Raw genomic sequence first — 19,876 nt, forward strand, 5'->3', positions numbered from 1 at the left:
TTCATCTGTCTATGGACACTTAGGTTGCTTCCATGTCCTGGCTATTATAAATAGTGCTGCAATGAACATTGTGGTACATGACTCTTTTTGAATTATGGTTTTCTCAGGGTATATGCCCAGTAGTAGGATTGCTGGGTCGTATGGTAGTTCTATTTGTAGTTTTTTAAGGAACCTCCATACTGTTCTCCATAGTGGCTGTATCAATTTACATTCCCACCACCAGTGCAAGAGGGTTCCCTTTCTCTACACCCTCTCCAGCAACTTGTTGTTTGTATATTTTTTGATGATGGCCATTCTGACTGGTGTGAGGTGATACCTCATTGCAGTTTTGATTTGCATTTCTCAAATGATTAGTGATGTTGAGCATCCTTTCATGTGTTTGTTGACAATCTGTATATCTTCTTCGGAGAAATGTCTATTTAGGTCTTCTGCCCATTTTTGGATTGGGTTGTTTGTGTTTTTGATATTGAGCTGCATGAGCTGCTTGTTAATATTGGAGATTAATCCTTTCTCAGTTGCTTCATTTTCAAATATTTTCTCCCATTCTGAGGGTTGTCTTTTCGTCTTGTTTGTAGTCTCCTTTGCTGTGCAAAAGCTTTTAAGTTTCCTTAGGTCCCATTTGTTTATTTTTGTTTTTATTTCCATTTCTATAGGAGGTGGGTCAAAAAGGATCTTGCTGTGATTTATGTCATAGAGTGTTCTGTCTATATTTTTCTCTAAGAGTTTTATAGTGTCTGGCCTTACATTTAGGTGTTTAATCCATTTTGAGTTCATTTTTGTATATGGTGTTAGGGAGTGTTCTAATTTCATTCTTTTACATGTAGCTGTCCAGTTTCCCCAGCAACACTTATTGAAGAGGCTGTCTTTTCTCCATTTTATATTCTTGCCACCTTTATCAAAGGCAAGTTGACCATATGTGTGTGGGTTTATCTCTGGGGTTTCTATCCTGTTCCATTGTCTACACCCTCTCCAGCAACTTGTTGTTTGTATATTTTTTGATGATGGCCATTCTGACTGGTGTGAGGTGATGGGTTTATCTCTGGGGTTTCTATCCTGTTCCATTGAACTGTATTTCTGTTTTTGTGCCAGAACCATACTGTCTTGATTACTGTAGCTTTGTAGTATAGTCTGAAGTCAAGGAGCCTGATTCCTCAAGCTCTGTTTTCCTTTCTGAAGAGTACTTTGTCTATTCAGGGTCTTTTGTGTTTCCATACAAATTGTGAAATTTTTTGTTCTAGTTCTGTGAAAAATGCAGTTGGTAGTTTGATAGGGATTGCATTGAATCTATAGATTGCTGTGGGTAGTATAGTCATTTTCACAATGTTGATTCTTCCAATCCAAGAACATGGTATATCTCTCCATCTGTTTTTGTAATCTTTGATTTCTTTCATCAGTGTCTTATAGTTTTCTGCATACAGGTCTTTTGTTTCCTTAGGTAGGTTTATTCGTAGGTATTTATTCTTTTTGTTCAATGGTAAATGAGAGTGTTTCCTTAATTTCTCTTTCAGATTTTTCATCATTAGTGTATAGGAATGCAAGAGATTTCTGTGCATCAATTTTGTACCCTGTAACTTTACCAAATTCATTGATTAGCTCTAGTAGTTTTCTGGTAGCATCTTTAGGATTCTCTATGTATAGTATCATGTCATCTGCAAACAGTGACAGCTTTACTTCTTTTCTTATTTGGATTATTTTTATTTCTTTTTCTTCTCTGACTGCTGTGGCTAAAACTTCCAAAACTATGTTGAATAATAGTGGTGAGAGTGGGCAACCTTGTCTTGTTCCTGATCTTAATGGAAATGGTTTCAACTTTTCACCATTGAGAACAATGTTGGCTGTGGGTTTGTCATATATGGACTTTATTATGTTGAGGTAAGTTCCCTGTACGCTTACTTTCTGGAGCGTTTTTATCATAAATGGGTGTTGAAGTTTTTCAAAAGCTTTTTCTACATCTATTTAGATGATCATATGGTTTTTCTCCTTCAATTTGTTAACATGGTTTATCTCATTGATTGATTTGTGTATATTGAAGAATCCTTGCATTCTTGGGAGAAACCCCACTTGATCATGGTGTATGATCCTTTTAATGTGTTGTTGGATTCTGTTTCCTAGTATTTTGTTGAGGATTTTTGCATCTATGTTCATCAGTGATATTGGCCTGCAGTTTTCTTTCTTTGCGACATTTTTGTCTGGTTTTGGTATCAGGGTGATGGTGGCCTCATAGAATGAGTTTTGAAGTGTTCCTCCCTCTGCTATATTTTGGAAAAGTTTCAGAATTATAGGTGTTTGCTCTTTTCTAAATGTTTGATAGAATTCGCCTGTGAAGCCGTCTGGTTGTGGGCTTTTGTTTGTTGGAAGTTTTTAAATCACAGTCTCAATTTCATTGCTTGTGATTGGTTTGTTTATAGTTTCTATTTCTTCCTGGTTCAGTCTCGGAAGGTTGTGCTTTTCTAAGAATTTGTCCATTTCTTCCAGGTTGTCCTTTTTATTGGCATATAGTTGCTTGTATTGTTTATCTTCTCAAAGAACCAGCTTTTAGTTTTATTGATCTTTGCTATTGTTTCCTTCATTTCTTTTTCATTTATTTCTGATCTGAGATTTATGATTTCATTCCTTCTGCTAACTTTGGGGGTTTTTTGTGTTTGTTTCTCTAATTGCTTTTGGTGTAAGGTGAGGTTGTTTATTTGAGATGTTTCTTGTTTCTTGAGGTAGGATTGTATTGTTATAACCTTCCCTCTTAGAACTGCTTTTGCCTCATCCCATAGGTTTTGCATCGTCATGGTTTCATTGTCATGTGTTTCTAGTTATTTTTTGATTTCCTCTTTGATTTCTTCAGTGATGTCTTGGTTATTTAGTAGTGTATTGTTTAGCCTCCATGTGTTTGTATTTTTTAGAGTTTTTTTCTTGTAATTGATATCTAGTCTCATAGTGTTGTGGTTGGAAAAGATACTTGATACAATTTCAATTTTCTTAAATTTACCAGGCTTGATTTGTGACCCAAGATATGATGTATACTGGAGAATGTTCCATGAGCACTTGAGAAGAAAGTGTATTCTGGTGTTTTTGGATGGAATGTCTTATAAATATCATTTAAGTCCATCTTGTTTAATGTGTCATTTAAAGCTTGTGTTTCCTTATTTATTTTCCTTTTGGATGATCTGTCCGTTGGTGAAAGTGGGGTGTTAAAGTCCCCTACTATGATTGTGTTACTGTTGCTTTCCCCTTTTATGGTTGTTAGCATTTGCCTTATGTATTGAGGTGCTCCTATGTTGGGTGCATAAATATTTACAATTGTTATATCTTCTTCTTGGATTGATCCCTTGACCATTATGTAGTGTCCTTCTTTGCCTCTTGTAATAGTCTTTATTTTAAAGTCTATTGTGTCTGGTGTGAGAATTGCTACTCCAGCTTTCTTTTGATTTCCATTTGCATGGACTACCTTTTTCCATCCCCTCACTTTCAGTCTGTATGTGTCCCTAGGTCTGAAGTGGGTCTCTTGTAGACAGCATATATACGGGTCTTGTTTTTGTATCCATTCAGCAAGTCTATGTCTTTTGGTTGGAGCATTTAATCCATTTACATTTAAGGTAATTATCAATATGTGTGTTCCACTTACCATTTTCTTAATTGTTTTGGGTTTGTATTTGTAGGTCTTTTCTTTCTCCTGTGTTTCCTGCCTAGAGACGTTCCTTTAGCATTTGTTGTAGAGCTGGTTTTGTGGTGCTGAATTCTCTTGGCTTTTGCTTTTCTATAAATGTTTGAATTTCTCCGTCGAATCTGAATGAGATCCTTCATGGATAGAGTAATCTTGGTTGTAGGTTTTTCCCTTTCATCACTTTAAATATGTCCTGCCACTCCCTTCTGGCTTGCAGAGTTTCTGCTGAAAGATCAGCTGTTAACCTCATGGGGATTCCCTTGTATGTTAGTTGTTGCTTTTACCTTCCTGCTTTTAATATTTTTTCTTTGTATTTAATTTTTGATAGTTTGATTAATATATGTCTTGGCACGTTTTTCCTTGAATTTATCCTCTATGGGAATCTCTGCTCTTCCTGGACTTGTTGAGTATTTCCTTTCCCATGTTAGGGAAGTTTTCAACAATAATCTCTTCAAATATTTTCTCAGACCCTTTCCTTTTCTCTTCTTCTGGGACCACTGTAATTGGAATGTTGGTGTGTTTAATGTTGTCCCAGAGGTCTCTGAGACTGTCCTCAAGTCTTTTCATTCTTTTTTCTTTATTCTGCTCTGGTAGTTATTTCCACTATTGTATCTTCCAGGTCACTTATCCGTTCTTCTGCCTCAGTTATTCTGCTATTGAATCCTTCTAGAGAATTTTAAATTTCATTTATTGTGTTGTTCATCATTGTTTGTTTGCTCTTTAGTTCTTCTAGGTCCTTGTTAAATGTTTCTTGTATTTTCTCCATTCCAAGATTTTGGATCATGTTTACTGTCATTACTCTGAATTCTTTTTCAGATAGACTGCCTATTTCCTCTTCATTTGTTTGTTCTGGTGGGTGTTTACCTTGCTCCTTCATCTGCTGCATATTTCTGTGTCTTCTCATTTTGCTTAACTTACTGTGTTTGGGGTCTCTTTTTCACAGGCTGCAGGTTCGTAGTTCCCGTTGTTTTTGGTGTCTGTCCCCAGTGGGTAAGTTTGGTTCAGTGGGTTGTGTAGGCTTCCTGGTGGAGGGGACAGGTGCCTGTGTTCTGGTGGGTGGAGCTGGATCCTTTCTTTCTGGTGGGCTGGGCCATGTGTTTTGGGGTGTCTGTGAACTTAGTATATTTTAGGCAGCCTCTCCGCTGATGGGTGTAGTTGTGTTCCCCTCTTGCTAGTTGTTTGGCATGGGACGTCCCGCACTGTAACTTGCTGGTTGTTGAGTGGAGCTGGGTCTTAGCGTTGAGATGGAGATCTCTGGGAGAGCTCTCACTGATTGATATTATGTGGGGCTGGGAGGTCTCTGGTGGACCAATGTCCTGAACTCGGCTCTCCCACCTCGGAGGCTCAGGCCTGATACCTGGCTGGAGCACCAAGACCCTGTCAGCCACATGGCTCAGAAGAAAGGGAGAAAAAAAAGAAATAAAATAAAATAAATTTATTAAAATTAAAAAATATATTATTAAAATAAAAAAATTTAAAAAGTAATAAAAAAAAGAAGAGAGCAACCAAACCAATAAACAAATCCACCAATGATAACAGCACTAAAAACTATACTAAGATAAGAGTCAGAAACTTGTCAGTAGCATACAGCAAACCCCAAGTCTGCAGTTGCTCCCAAAGTCCACTGCCTCAATTTTGGGATGATTCGTTGTTTATTCAGGTATTCCACAGATGCAGGGTACATCAAGTTGATTGTGGAGATTTAATCCACTGCTCCTGAGGCTGCTGGGAGAGAGTTCCCTTTCTCTTCTTTGTTTGCACAGTTCCCGGGGTTCAGCTTTGGATTTGGACCCGCCTCTGCGTGTAGGTCGCCCTCTGGAGTCTATTCTTCACCCAGACAGGAGGGGGTTAAAGGAGCGGCTGATTATGGGGCTCTGGCTCACTCAGGCCAGGGGGAGGGAGGGGTACAGATGCGGGGCGAGCCTGCGTCAGCAGAGGCCAGTGTGATGGTGCACCAGCCTGAGGCGCGCCGTGTGTTCTCCCGGGGAAGTTGTCCCTGGATCATGGGACACTGGCACTGGCGGGCTGCACAGGCTCCCGGGAGGGGAGGTGTGGATAGTGACCTGTGCTTGCACACAGGTTTCTTGGTGGCGGCAGCAGCGGTCTTAGCGTCTCATGCCCGTCTCTGGGGTCCGCGCTGACAGCCGCGGCTCGCGCCCGTCTCTGGAACTCGTTTAGGCGGCGCTCTTAATCCCCTCTCCTCGCGCACCAGGAAACAATGGTCTCTTGTCTCTTCGGCAGCTCCAGACTTTTTCCCGGACTCCCTCCCGGCTAGCTGTGGCGCACTAGCCCCCTTTGGGCTGTGTTCACGCACCAGCCCCAGTCCTCTCCCTGGGATCTGACCTCTGAAGCCCGAGCCTCAACCCCAGCGGGTGAGCAGACAAGCCTCTCGGGCTGGTGAGTGCTGGTCGGCACCCATCCTCTGTGCAGGAATCTCTCCACTTTGCCCTCTGCACCCGTGTTGCTGAGCCCTCCTCCGTGGCTCCGAAGCTTGCCCCCCGCCACCCCTGTCTCTGCCAGTGAAGGTGCTTCCTAGTGTGTGGAAACCTTTCCTCCTTCACAGCTCCCTCCCTGAGGTGCAGGTCCCGTCCATATTCTTTTGTCTCTGTTTTTTCTTTTTTCTTTTGCCCTACCCAGGTACGTGGGGGAGTTTCTTGCCTTTTGGGAAGTCTGAGGTCTTCTGCCAGCGTTCAGTAGGTGTTCTGTAGGAGCTGTTCCTCATGTAGATATATTTCTGATGTATTTGTGGGGAGGAAGGTGATCTCCACGTCTTACTCCTCTGCCATCTTGAAGGTCCTCTCCTCTTCATTTGTCTTTTTATTTGTTCATCATTCATCCATTTAGCAAATATTTATTGAGCACTTACTATGTTCCAGGAGCATGCTAGGCTACCTCCTTCCCAAGTGCACTGTTGGCATCTTCTGTGCCTATCTGTCCCCTGCACTGGGTTCCATGTTCAGTGGAGTTGCATGTGTCAAGTCAGTCACTAAGATTACAGTCAAGTACAGTTAAAATTACCCTAAAAAACTCCTTAAGACATCTATGAAGTACACTCACATGGTTCTCTTTATGTCTGAATAAATGGTTCAGACATAGCAAGCAATCACAGGAGGAAGAATGGAGCACATCCTAGGATGATTAGCTTTCTTCCTCTAACATTATTTCAATTATTTTAGACACGTCTAGGTTTGGGTCCAAGTTTGATTAGAGGTCTGGGTTTGGGTCCAAGTTTGATTACTCCTTTCTGTGTGAAACAGAAAATTCCACAAGAGAGTTATGAAAGCTTCAAAAGGCTGAGTTGCCTCATGTTTATTTTAATGGTGCCTCATAAAGGAAACACCAGTCAGGTATCCCCCGAAGCATAGAAAACAGTTTAAATCTTTGCTGAAATCGCATGAAGATGTACCACACACGAAGTCTGTACGTCCCTTTTCCAATATTTCATACATCACATATGGCAGTTAACTAAAGTTCCCACTTTTCATCCCTTAAAATTCTGCAAATTCTCCCAAAATTGTCTGCACTCTGGCTCTTCTCTCCCCTTCCTCTGGCTTTCCTGATCTCAACTTCCTGTTCTTGTAAATGTCCATCAGTGAGACAGTTTTAGCTTTTTTCAGTTCTCTTGACCACTTTTTCCCCCCAGTCAGATCCACAAAGCACAAAGCAAACCTACACAGAAAATTCTGGGGTTAAGTGGGATTTGAACTCAGTAGTCTGATTTTGTTACTCCCTAGCTATGTGATCTTGGACAAGTCACCCTTAACTCTCTGATCCTTTTTTTTTTTCCTCTCTCTCTCACTTAATTTGTAAAGTAAAGCCAATAATACCAACCTGGTAAAGATGATTTGAAAATTAAGTAAAATAAAATAATATATTTTCAGATTCCTATCACAGTGCTGGCCTGTCTTAGGCCGTCAAGAATATGCTAGTCTTCTTGCTTGTTTCTCTATGGATAGACCTCTGTGAAGAGATCTATCATATCAAATCATAATCAAAGGCTGCTTGGTCAATGTGGAATCAGATCTCATGAATGAAACCTCTGAAGGCACCATGCTAATAGGTGACAGATCCATGCTACCACTAGACGGGCATGTTTTGCAATGGCAACTACAGGCCAGGGGTCCACTTCCCACAAAGAATTGGTTTTTGAATGAATTCTCAAAATAAAGGAAGAATGTTCAAATAGTAGACCACCAAGAAATTTCCATTGTCTGCTACATTGGATCATTCTGATATGGTCTTTTGGGTGTCTTTCTGTAGTTTCTATTCTGTGAAATTAGGAGTTATTACTCTGACTGTTAGTAAATTTCACATGGCTGGAATATGCCCCATTAGTACAATGTATTTGAGCATTACTAATGCCATAGTATAGCATTAGAAATATTTAGTCAGTTAATGCATTTTGGATTTATTTTACTTCCATGTTGGCTTTACCTTCAAAATATATTATTACTATTATTATTGTTGTTGTTGTTATGTTATCTTCCTTTTCTCCTTCCCCATTGCTACATCTCTTGATCTAAACCATCACCATCTTTTGTGTAGATGACAGGCTAGATCACTAAGAGGTCTGTAACTGTTTCTCCCTACACAGCAGGATTGCCCTCCACTTAGCAGTTGGAGTGGTCTTTATAAAAACACACATGAGGCCATGTTACTCCTTTGATGGTTATCCACCATGATTTTACCTGGAATAAAACTCTAACATCCTGTCATGACCTCCAGGGCCCTAATGAAGTGGTCTTGCCCCTCTATCCAAGCACATCTCTTGTTTCTCCCTTGATGCTGGGTGTTGCAGCCAGGCTGGCCTGACATCTGCTAGCACATTTGCCCTCACATTCCCTCTGCCAAGAGTGCCTTCTTTCCCTCTTGACATGGAGGCTTCTTGTCATTTGGGTCTCAGTAGAAACTCCTTGGCCACTTAATCTTGTGTAGGCCTGGGCCTCCCCTAATCATTATCATGTCATTCTGCTTTTCCTTCATACCATACACTACCCTCTGATAATGTGAATTGATTGTTTGTTTATGTAATTGTCTATTGTCTCTCTTTCTGCAACTGAAGTCCCCACAAGACCACATGCCTGTATGTATCTCCAATGCCTAGAATAGTGCCCGGAACATAATAGGAGCTCAATAAACATTATCCCTATATACAGGGATTTACCATGGACATGTGTGTGAAAACCAAACAAATCCTTGATTCCTTTCCCCTCCTTCTAGGTGTCTTTTCCTCATTTGGAATTGTCCCTTTCCAGAGCTGCCTGGATCTCTGTGTCATTACTAGGCTTCCTTATCACAAAGGGAAAGAATCCAGGTTTCCTGCATTCTCCTCCTTCCCCAGTCAGTTTTCTCTCTCCAGGCTGCTTCTATGTGTGCAAAGTTCAGCTATCTGCCTCATTATTAATTATTCAGTGTTGAATGGGCATATTTGCATACACAAATATTTGAGGAATTGCAATGGCAATTAACAGATACATATTTGAGATTATTTAAAAGTATCTTTGTGTCTTCTGTTTTCTTTACTTCAATGGCCCAGTAGTAATTCTGTTTTTAGTGGTTCTCTGTTTCTCCATCCATCACATGTTGAGATCTACGCTAACCTGAGTCAGAGTTCTGGAAGATATTGTCTTAGAATACAATTGAAAACCACCGTTTCAATCCCTTTACAGAACCTAATAAAAAATTTCAAAAGTACCTGCACTTCTACCTGGTTAATGAGCCTCTGTTCTTTAAGGCTTCAGCTGGAGAGAAACTGATCAACAATTATTATTATAATTATGTGAGGACCTACTATAGAAAGGGCACTGTGCTGGATGCAGAGGGGGAATACAGAGAGGAGTAAGACCAAAGTCGTGTCCTCTGGAGGCTTACAGTCCCACAGTAGGCAGGAGATGTGGAGACTAACACCTTTAAGTTGGCATTTGGAGGATGACATAGCATTTAACATAAAACATTTGCCATCCCCCAAAGCTGCCAATTGCGATTGGTTTTGGTGGTTTCCATGACATTTTCCAAAAAACAATGACTACCCTCTTGTGGTTTGCACATAAATAAATTTTTTTCAACTGACTACACTACTGGGGGGAAATGGAACTATATCAATTTATTGTTAAATGAGCAAATGACCAAATTAAGTTGTTATTGCAGTTTCAGAGTGATAATGGAGCAGGCTTGCCCCAGCTGCTGACTCCACATGCTAAAATTGTTTTTAGAAAAATTTCCCCCTTCATTCACAGCAAATAAAGTGTTGGGGGGAAGGGAATGGGACAAGGAATCCAGAATCCAGAAAAGGTAGTATATGTTCCTAACTGCAATTTATGAGCTAAGTGTAGTGGAATATTCCCATGAATCCTTGAGAGGAGACAGAGCACTTAGATGGCAGCATTTCCCAACGGTGCTTAATTGCCAGTGGTGTAACCTAGGGAGTGGGTGAAGGAGACCTTGACAGAGTGTCTGTTGGGAAACAAGTCCTTTGCTGTGGTGCCCAGGCTAAAGAAAATACAACCAAGAAGTCAAATGCTGCAGCTGGGCACTAAGGCTCCATGTTAATGGGATTGAATTTTCTTCTTCCTTTCCTTTTGGAACTCCAATGGTCTTATGATGCAGAGATTTAGAGTAGGGAAATGCAGAGTGAATAACTTTTTTTTTTTTTTTGGCTGCATGCGGATTTTCTCTAGTTGCGGCGAGTGGGGGCTACTCTTCGTTGCAGTGCGTGAGCTTCTCATTGCGGTGGCTTCTCTTGTTGTGGAGCACGGGCTCTAGGCGCGTGGGCTTCGGTAGTTGTGGCACGTGGGCTCAGTAGTTGTGGCTCACGGGCTCTAGAGAACAGGCTCAGTAGTTGTGGCGCATGGGCTCAGTTGCTCCATGGAATGTGGGATCTTCCCGGACCAGGGATCGAACCCGTGTCCCCTGCATTGGCAGGTGGATTCTTAACCACTACGCCACCAGGGAAGTCCCTGGAGTGAATAACTTTTTGCCCTCATTTAAATCGACAGTTTGTTGGACTTTTTAAAATATCAATTTTTATTTTTCTACTTTCTATACATTATTTCTGGAAACACATTGAACACTGAATTTCAATTTTTCTGAGTGAAATATCGCCACTGTATAAGGAGAGATCAATAGTCTTTGTCAAACAACAATTTAGCATCATCCTTTAACCTGAAATTTGAGTCTTTTTTTTTAGGCTCTGTGTCATGAATAGATAATTCTGGTGATATCAGCATTTGAAACGTAAGAAACCAGATACCTTTAATTGATCCTGGTACTTAATTTTTCTTTTTCCAAACTTGTTGGTTTACATCTCTTAATTACTGAGCTATAAAGTTGATGTTCTTTAAAGCACATTATTATTATTTTTTGCAGGTAAACATTTTTATGCCATCTTAACATAATCCATCTGAGTTCTACACAAACAAATGAAGGTACAAACATTTTCAAAGAGTTTTTTGTTTTTGTTTTTTTTTTTTTGCGGTACGCGGGCCTCTCACTGTTGTGGCCTCTCCCTTTGTGGACCACAGGCTCCGGACGTGCAGGCTCAGCGGCCATGGCTCACGGGCCCAGCCGCTCCGCGGCATGTGGGATCTTCCCAGACCGGGGCACGAACCCGTGTCCCCTGCATCGGCAGGCGGACTCTCAACCACTGCGCCACCAGGGAAGCCCTTTCGAAGAGTTTTTATTGAAAGTAATACTTAGCTTTTCCTCATGTTTTTTCATGTTCCTAATGGATATATAATGATTCTTTGATTTAGTTTTGTAACTATAGAATTTTAAGGTTGGAAACATCCACGCAAGTCTTTCAATTTTCCTAGGAAACAAAGACCTGGAGATGCTAAAATCACTATCCAAAGGATTAAAACTCAAGCCTTCAACTATCAGTACATAGTGTTTTCCACTTAATTGAGAGGACTTGGGTAGAGGAGTATATGGTGGGAAGGAAATGACTGTTTAGCTGAACCATAATCCATGGCAGGAATTTTTAATGACTTATGATCCTCAAACTTTTGCAACATTTACCTCTTTCCTTCTAGTGAATTTGCTAGCCTATCTGCAAAGAGCAGGTGTGAGAGCTATGTGGTCAAGTAGTATTGGGTAGGTGAGAGTGTGACTAACTCATCCTTTTGTAAAATAATAAATTTATTTATTTATTTATTTTTGGCTGCGTTGGGTCTTCATTGCTGTGCACGGGCTTTCTCTAGTTGCAGTGAGCGGGGGCTACTCTTTATTGTGGTGCACAGGCTTCTCATTGCAGTGGCTTCTCTTGTTGCACAGCACGGGCTCTAGGCGCGTGGGCTTCAGTAGCTGTGGCAGGTGGGCTCTAGAGCACAGGCTCAGTAGTTGTGGCATACGGACTTAGTTGCTCCGTGGCATGTGGGATCTTCCCAGACCAGGGCTTGAACCCGTGTCCCCTGCATAGGCAGGCGGATTCTTAACCACTGCGCCACCAGGTAAGTCCCACTAACTCATTCTTAGTGAGTGGAAGAGCAATTGAAAGAGTAGCAGATGAGTACTTATTTCTTGTCCAGGCTCCATGTTAGTTTTCTCAGGTGTGCAGCAATGGACCGCCAGTGATATGCAGTAGCTCAATATCTGGGCTCTGGATGTTGTCATTTGAGTTGGAATCCTGGTTTGGCCACTTACAACTTGGATGATTTTAAACAAATTACATCTTTGTACAACAGTCTGCACATCTTTAAAATGAGTATAATAATAGTTCCTACATTATACATTTGTTTTTTTAATTTTTATTTTATATTGGAGTATAATTGTGTAACAATGTTGTGTTAGTTTCAGGTGTATAGCAAAGTGATTCAGTTATACATATACATGTATCTATTCTTTTCCAAAATCTTTTCCCATTTAGGTTATTACATAGTATTGAGCAGCATTCCCTGTGCTATACAGTAGGACCTCATTAGTTATCTATTTTAAATATAGCAGTGTGTATATGTCAATCCTAAACTCGCAATCTATCCCTCCCCCCACCCTTTCCCTCCCCCCTGTAACCATAAGTTCATTCTCTAAGACTGTGAGTCTGTTTCTGTTTTGTAAATAAGTTCATTTGTGTCATTTTGTTTTAGATTCCTCATATAAGTGATATCATATGATATTTGTCTTTCGTCTTTCTATGTCTGATTTACTTCACTTAGTGTGATAATTTCCAGGTACAACCATGTTGCTGCAAATGGCATTATTTCATTCTTTTTAATAGTTGAGTAGTATTCCATTGTATGTATGTGCCACATCTTCTTTATCCATTCCTCAGTCGATGGATATTTAGGTTGCTTCCATGTCTTGGCTATTGTAAACTGTGCTGCAATGAACATTGGGATACATTTGTTAATGAAGAGTAAATGCTATTAGTATAAGATTAAAGTGATATTACATGCTCGTAAACATTGGCCTTTTTAATGAAAAGGGTTTAGAATTTTAAAAATCTTTTATTTTTTTATATTCCCTATGTTATACAGTAAGGTTTGGAAATTTTAATTCAGTGTCTGGATTTCTTTGGATGTGTCAATAAACAATGTGGGCCTCAGTTTTGCTATCTCTAAAATGGAGTCAGCTGTAGTCTCTGTTGTTCTGGACCTTGTAGGTTGTTGCAAGGATGAGAGATTGTGTGGGTAGACGCTCAAGACTTGGAAATGATTAATATTCACTCCCCTTGCCAAATACCTTCCCAGTGGAAATGCATGATCCATCATGCCCAAGTTAAAATTATCTTGTAACTCTGAAACATAAAGTATTGTTTTGAAGCAAACTGAGATATCTTCCTGCAGGAAGAGAGTGTGTAAAGCTTGAACCACCTGCCCTGAATAGTGTGGTTTGAGAAGAGGCAGTGACATGAGGACCATCACCCCTCATCTTTCAACAGGCTGCAGATCCAAAAGCTCGGCCACTGCCTCATTATCCTGATGACTCATAGAGCCAGAGTACTTTCCCTCTCCTCTGCTGTCCTTTTAAATTAAATTCATTGTTCTACAAGATGTCTGCGGTTCCCAGAAATGACTCAGGCAGTATGTGCCCTATTCAAAGCCCGGACATTTGACTCTCAGGACGTTCTCCCAAGAGATCTGGATGCTACCACTTGCTACTATGCCTCTGACAATTCCAGTAACCCCTCTTCTTCCTTAGCAGAAGCTCAGAAAGGACTAAGGATATATGGACTTCTTTTTTTAAAAAGTCTTGCGAAGCCTACTTAAAAATTTGGAAATCCTTGCCAAAATACATAAGAAAAAAAGTCAATTCCTTTGATATTATTTGACCAAATGGGTAGTATTTGACCACTTAGAAAGTGAAAAACAGGCATTTTACAGTAGCTTAAAAGCTAAATGAGAGGGCTTCCCTGGTGGTGCAGTGGTGGAGAATCTGCCTGCCAATGCAGGGGACACGGGTTCGAGCCCTGGGCTGGGAGGATCACACATGCCTCGGAGCAACTGGGCCCATGCGCCACAACTACTGAGCCTGCGTGTCTGGAGCCTGTGCTCCGCAACAAGAGAGGCCGCGACAGTGAGAGGCCCGCGCACCGCGATGAAGAGTGGCCCTCGTTCGCCGCAACTAGAGAAAGCCCACGCACAGAAACGAAGACCCAACACAGCCAAAAATAAATTAAAAAAAAAAAAGATGAACGGTGAATTCGTTCATCTTATCCATAAAAAAGCTAAATGAGAGGTGCTAGTTAACACATATTAATTAACCAGTTAACACACATCAATCCTTCTTCAGTCTCTCTCCTTGAAACAGGCTCGAAAGCTTTTAAATGTTGTCAAAATGGGAGGCACAGTTTCTTGAACATCTTTTGTCACATGAAATAATTTCAAAGCAGCCAACATAATACATCTGCACAGAGAACACACCTGTTGGAAGTATGGTTGGTCGGTAGGGAAGCTATCCTGGAAATGTGCCCAAGTGGTGAGTCAGCAGTTGCCATTTCAGTCACATCCCATTTTTAAAAGGGTGACGTTTGTCAGGTAATTTTTGTTCTTAACCAAACAAAAAGATTGCCTCGTTATTCTCCTTTCCATTGTTAACATTTTCCAATGTATATACGGATGTTACTGTCTGACTTTTTCTGTCAATCCTGTAAAGAAACTAGGGCAGGTGTTATTTTCCCCATTTCACAGATGAGGAGATTGATGATCAGAGGGGTCAGTGAACTTGACCAGAAGCACACAGCCAGCATGCGGAGCTAGCTCTGACAAGGAAAACTTCAGACGCCCTCACTGTGGCACTGACTGCGACCAGAGCCCCTTGAGGTGGATGCAGGGCTGCACTGAGAGCCTGTCAAGGGAAGACCCAGTTCTCTGTGGGGCAGGGAGTGGTGACTCGGGAGTATTAAAACACGTAAACTTTGCTGTAAGGACCTCACATTTGATCAGTGAGTAGCGCAGGCAGATGCCTTATTGCAGAGAAATATCACTATACCTGGAGCATCTGCAGTGCCTTTCTCTGAAACAGACATCTCACTGTATGAAGCTCAGGTTTCCAAAGGAATGTAACCTTTAGAAGGTGTTTCTTGATGTAGGATAGATACAAATTATAATATCTATTATATTTCTATAATATATAATAAATATACATAATAAAATATAATATACATTATATTTATATAATACAATATATTAATTTCACATTTTTAGTGACTGCTGATCCATCCACAATGGATCCCTCTTGTTGGGTTCTCTTCATAGAGACCCTTGTCTCCACTTCAAGCTAGTGCATTAAGTTTCTTCTTTTTTTTTTTTTTAAACATCTTTATAGGAATATAATTGCTTTACAATGGTATGTTAGTTTCTGCTTTATAACAAACTGAATCAGCTTTACATATACATATATCCCCATATCTCCTCCCTCTTGCATCTCCCTCCCACCCTCCCTATCCCAACCCTCTAGGTGGTCACAAAGCACTGAGCTGATCTCCCTGTGCTATGCGACTGTTTCCCACTAGCTAGCTATTTTGCATTTGGTAGTATATTTTGATAGACCCTTTGTAAAGACCAATGGAAGCTACAGGCCAGGAATTGGGCACTTTGCATGTATTATTGCATTTAACTTTCACAATAATCCTATTTTATATCTATTTTGTAGATGAAGACACTGAAGCTTAGAAAGGATAACTTGACCAAAGTTACATATGCTGTAAATGGCCAGGTGTTCTGGTTATCTATTGCTGCCTAACACATTACCCAGAAATTTGATGACTTATAGTAACAATTGTTTTATTATATCCCATAATTTTGTGGGTCAGGAATTTGGACAGGACTTAACAGAGAGAACTTAACTCTGTTCCATGTGGTGTTGGCTGGTCAGCTTGACTGGGGCTAGAGAAGCTGTTTCCAAGATGGCTGACGACATGACTGGCAACTGGGCTGTTAGCCAGGGTCATCAGTGCTTCTCCATGTGGGCTTCGCCACATGGCTGCTGTGTGGCTAGGTTCCAAGAGTGTGTATTCCATAAGACAGGAAGTGGAAGCTGTCAATCTCGTAAAGCCTGGTCCTAGAAACTGTCCTGGTGACACTTCTGCTGTATTTTATTGCTCAGAAAGTCATGGAGCTCTCCAAGATTCAAGGAGAGGGATCATGGACCCAACTTCTTACTGGGAGGAGTGTCAAAGAATTTGCAGCCATGTTTAATCTACCACAGCAAGGATGAGAATCCAGACTGTAGTCACTAGCCCACATTCTATCTCAACTAGTACAATACCATATGTGTTTGTCAATCACTGCATTTATCTCTTTGTGTTATAGTGACTAGACCATGAGCTCCTTGAGGGCAGGGATCTTGCCTATACATCTTGGGTTGGGCATAATGTCTACCTGAGCATAGGTAATGATCCATAAATGCTGAAGGAATGAAAGATGGAGAGCTGAGTTTCAGTCCTTGCTCTGTTTCTAAGCAGCTCTGTTAGCCCAAGAGGATATTGAACTACTCTGGGCCTTGGCTACCTGCTCAGTAAAATAAGGGGATGGGATTAGATGATCCTTAAAGTCTTCCTTTTCCCAGCACTACCACTGTATTAGTCTGCTTGTGCTGCTATAACAAAATACCATAAATTGGTCAGCTTAAACAACAGATGGTTATCTTTTACAGTTCTGGAGGCTGGGAACCCCAATATCAAGATGCTGTTCCATTTGGTTCCTGGTGAGAGCCCTCTTCTAGGTTTGTGGTGGTCACTTCTTGCTGTATCCTCACATGGTGGAGAGAGAGAGAGGGAGCAAGCGAGCAATCTGGTCTCTTTCTCTTCTTATAAGGACACTAATCCCATCAAGGAGGCAGTATTCTCATGACCTCATCTAAACCTAATTCCCTCCCAAAGGCCCCACCTCTTAATACCATCACATTGGGGGTTAAACTTCAATATGTGAAAAGCATGCAGTCCATAACAACCATTTTACTAATCTACTCAAATAATTAATTTCAAAATGAATAGTACTCAGATACAGGTCTCAAATGAGAGGAGTCTAGAAGTCAAGAAATCTGAGAGTAAAAAGAAAAGAGTAGAGGAAATGGGATTGTTCTACAGACAAGTGCGAAGGCCTCTAGAGAGAAGGGGAGTGGGCTTTAGGCTCAGATCTGATACTTGAGTTACAATGATGGCACTTGGAATAGAAAGGAAGGAAGTTGGAGGAGGCCTTTTCAAAGGTTGAAGACACTGGACTTGGGAACTATTTGGCCACAAGGGGTAGGAGAAAGTTATAAGTCAAAGTGGACTCCAGATTTTGTACCTAGGTGACTGGGGGAATGCAAATTTATCTAACCGGCAGTAGTTCCCAACTTTGACTCTACAGAGAATTACCTGATGAGCTTTTTAAAAATATTAATGCCTGGGTCCCTCTCAAACCCACTCAGATCAGAATTTCTGGAGATGGGCTGGAGCATCAATATTTTTTCAAAGCCCCTCAGATGGTTCCATTGTGCAGCCAGGGTTGATGACTTCTAATTTAGAGTTAAAGGCACTAGATTTCTGGATGCTGTGGAATGATAAGAAACTGAGGATCAAAGGCTGATAACCACCAAATAATTGGGGGAATCGGTTGTATAGTATGTAGAATAATGGCTTCCCAAAGATGTCTACATCCTAATCCTCAGAACCTGTGAATATGTTAATGGAAAAGGGGAATTAAGGTTGCTAATCAACTGACCTTAACATGGGGAGGTTATCCTGGATTATCCAGGTAGGTCCGATATAATCATAAGAGTTCTTAAAAAGTGGAAGAGAATGGTAGAAGAGAGTCAGAGGCGGATGTGGCTATGAAAGGATCACCAGAGAGATGCAACATTGTTGGCTCTGAAGACAGAGGAAGGCAATCATGAATCAATGAATGTGAGCTGCTGCTAGAAGCTGGAGAAGGAAACAAAATAGAGGATATTCCCCTAGAGACTCCAGAAAGGAATTCAGTGCTACTGACACCTTGAATTCTTGAATTTGGCCTGATGAGACCTGTGTCGAACTTCTGACCTACGGAACTGTAAGATAATAAATTCGTGTTGCTTTGAGTTTGTGGTAATTTGTTACAGCAGCCTCGAGAAATGAATACAAGTGGTCAGTTCAGGAAGGTTTCCTGAAGGAGGTAAATCTTGATAAACTTTTTCAGAAACGTTGTTGGTGGAGCAAAACTCAGGGAGATAGATGCTGGAGTCTGAGTCCATCAGAAGAAAAATTTAAGAAAACTCAAGGCTGTATAATACCTACCCCAAATGTTTAAAATAAAATTTCAGAGGAATTTAGTGATTGTCACTCAATTCCCCAAGGGAGTCAGAGGCCAAGAATTCTTGGGAATTTTTCTTGGTAATGTTACTTGAGTTGTAATCAACTTCACAGATTTAAAGGCTGACAAAACACTGGTTTTACCTGGATGGTTTTAAATTACTTAAGTCATCAAAGAAAGCAGAGAGAATCTGCAGCTTCCATACAGCTTGAATGTAAATCAGAGCTTAACCTTCCATTCACTCCCTCTTAATCAGATCTGTAGACTGCACTGATTTCTTTTTATTGGGTCCTCCTGAATAAAAAACAGTTGGATAATCACACACACACAGAATGAGAGAGAGGGAGAGTAAGAGCGAGAGTGAGAGAGAGAGAGAGAGACAGAGAGAGAGAGGGGAACCTTTCATATGTACATTTTTTCATTAAGATATGTTTACTGCAATTTATATATGACATGAGCCTCATTAGGGATACATCAATGAATGAGAATAGGCAAGGTCCTTGTTCTCGTGGAGCACACAGCCTGCTGGAAAACACAGACAAATAAGCAATTTATAGTAGAGTAGACGATATAGGTTGCTATGAGAGAACATGGAAGGGGCAACCGACTTAGTCTGGGAGTGGAAAGGGAGGAGTAGGTCAGGGGAGGCTTCCTGGAGGAAGATAACTTCTAAGCAGCATCAGCAAACCCTGGAAGACAGTTAAGAGTGGAAATTCTCAGGCCCATTAAACAGACCTATTAAGCTTGAAATTCTCTGAGTGAGGCACAAAAAATCTGTGTTTCAGTACATCTCTGGGTGGTTCATATACACACTAAAATTTGAGAACCAGAGGATCATACCTGAGCTGCACGTTGGAATCACCTGGAGCACTTTTACACCAGACTGATGCTGTGGTCCCACTCTTAGAGCTACTGATTCAGTTGGTCTGGAATAGAGCCTGGGAAGCAGTATTTTTTAAAGCCCTGCATGATTATAGTGTGATTTTAAAGTGCAGTTGGGGTTGAGATCACTTCTCTAAGCCGATCGCTGAAGCATGAGTTAGCCAGGCAGTGTGGCTGGTGAGAGGGCAGGAAGGGTATTACAGGCAGATGTGCCAAGGCCCGGATGTATCTGGGCCCCTGGTAAGCCTAGAGAGAACACAACAAAATTCTGTGGCTTAAAATAAGGTTCATAGCTGTAAGTTTAAGTATTTATTGCAGTACTTCTTAAACATTAATGTACACGGAAATGATCTGAGGATCCTGTAAAAACACAGACTGTATGCTGTAGGAAGGTTCTATAGCCCTCGCCGTTCCTGAGCATACATGTCAGAGCGGATGGGGACTGCAGAAGGGTGTGTGTATCCATAGCTCTAGGGCCAACATAAGGGAACCCAGCTGGGGTGAACTGCAGAGGTCTGTTACTGGGCAGGTAGGTTTTGAGGGCAAGGAGGAAAGATGCAGCCTACCACAACCTCCTAGCCTGCTCTTCTGATTATTCTCCATCAAGGTCGTACTGCTTATAGCTCAGCAG

Source organism: Physeter macrocephalus, chromosome 9, assembly GCF_002837175.3.
Source record: "Physeter macrocephalus isolate SW-GA chromosome 9, ASM283717v5, whole genome shotgun sequence".
NCBI classification, from domain to species: domain Eukaryota; kingdom Metazoa; phylum Chordata; class Mammalia; order Artiodactyla; family Physeteridae; genus Physeter; species Physeter macrocephalus.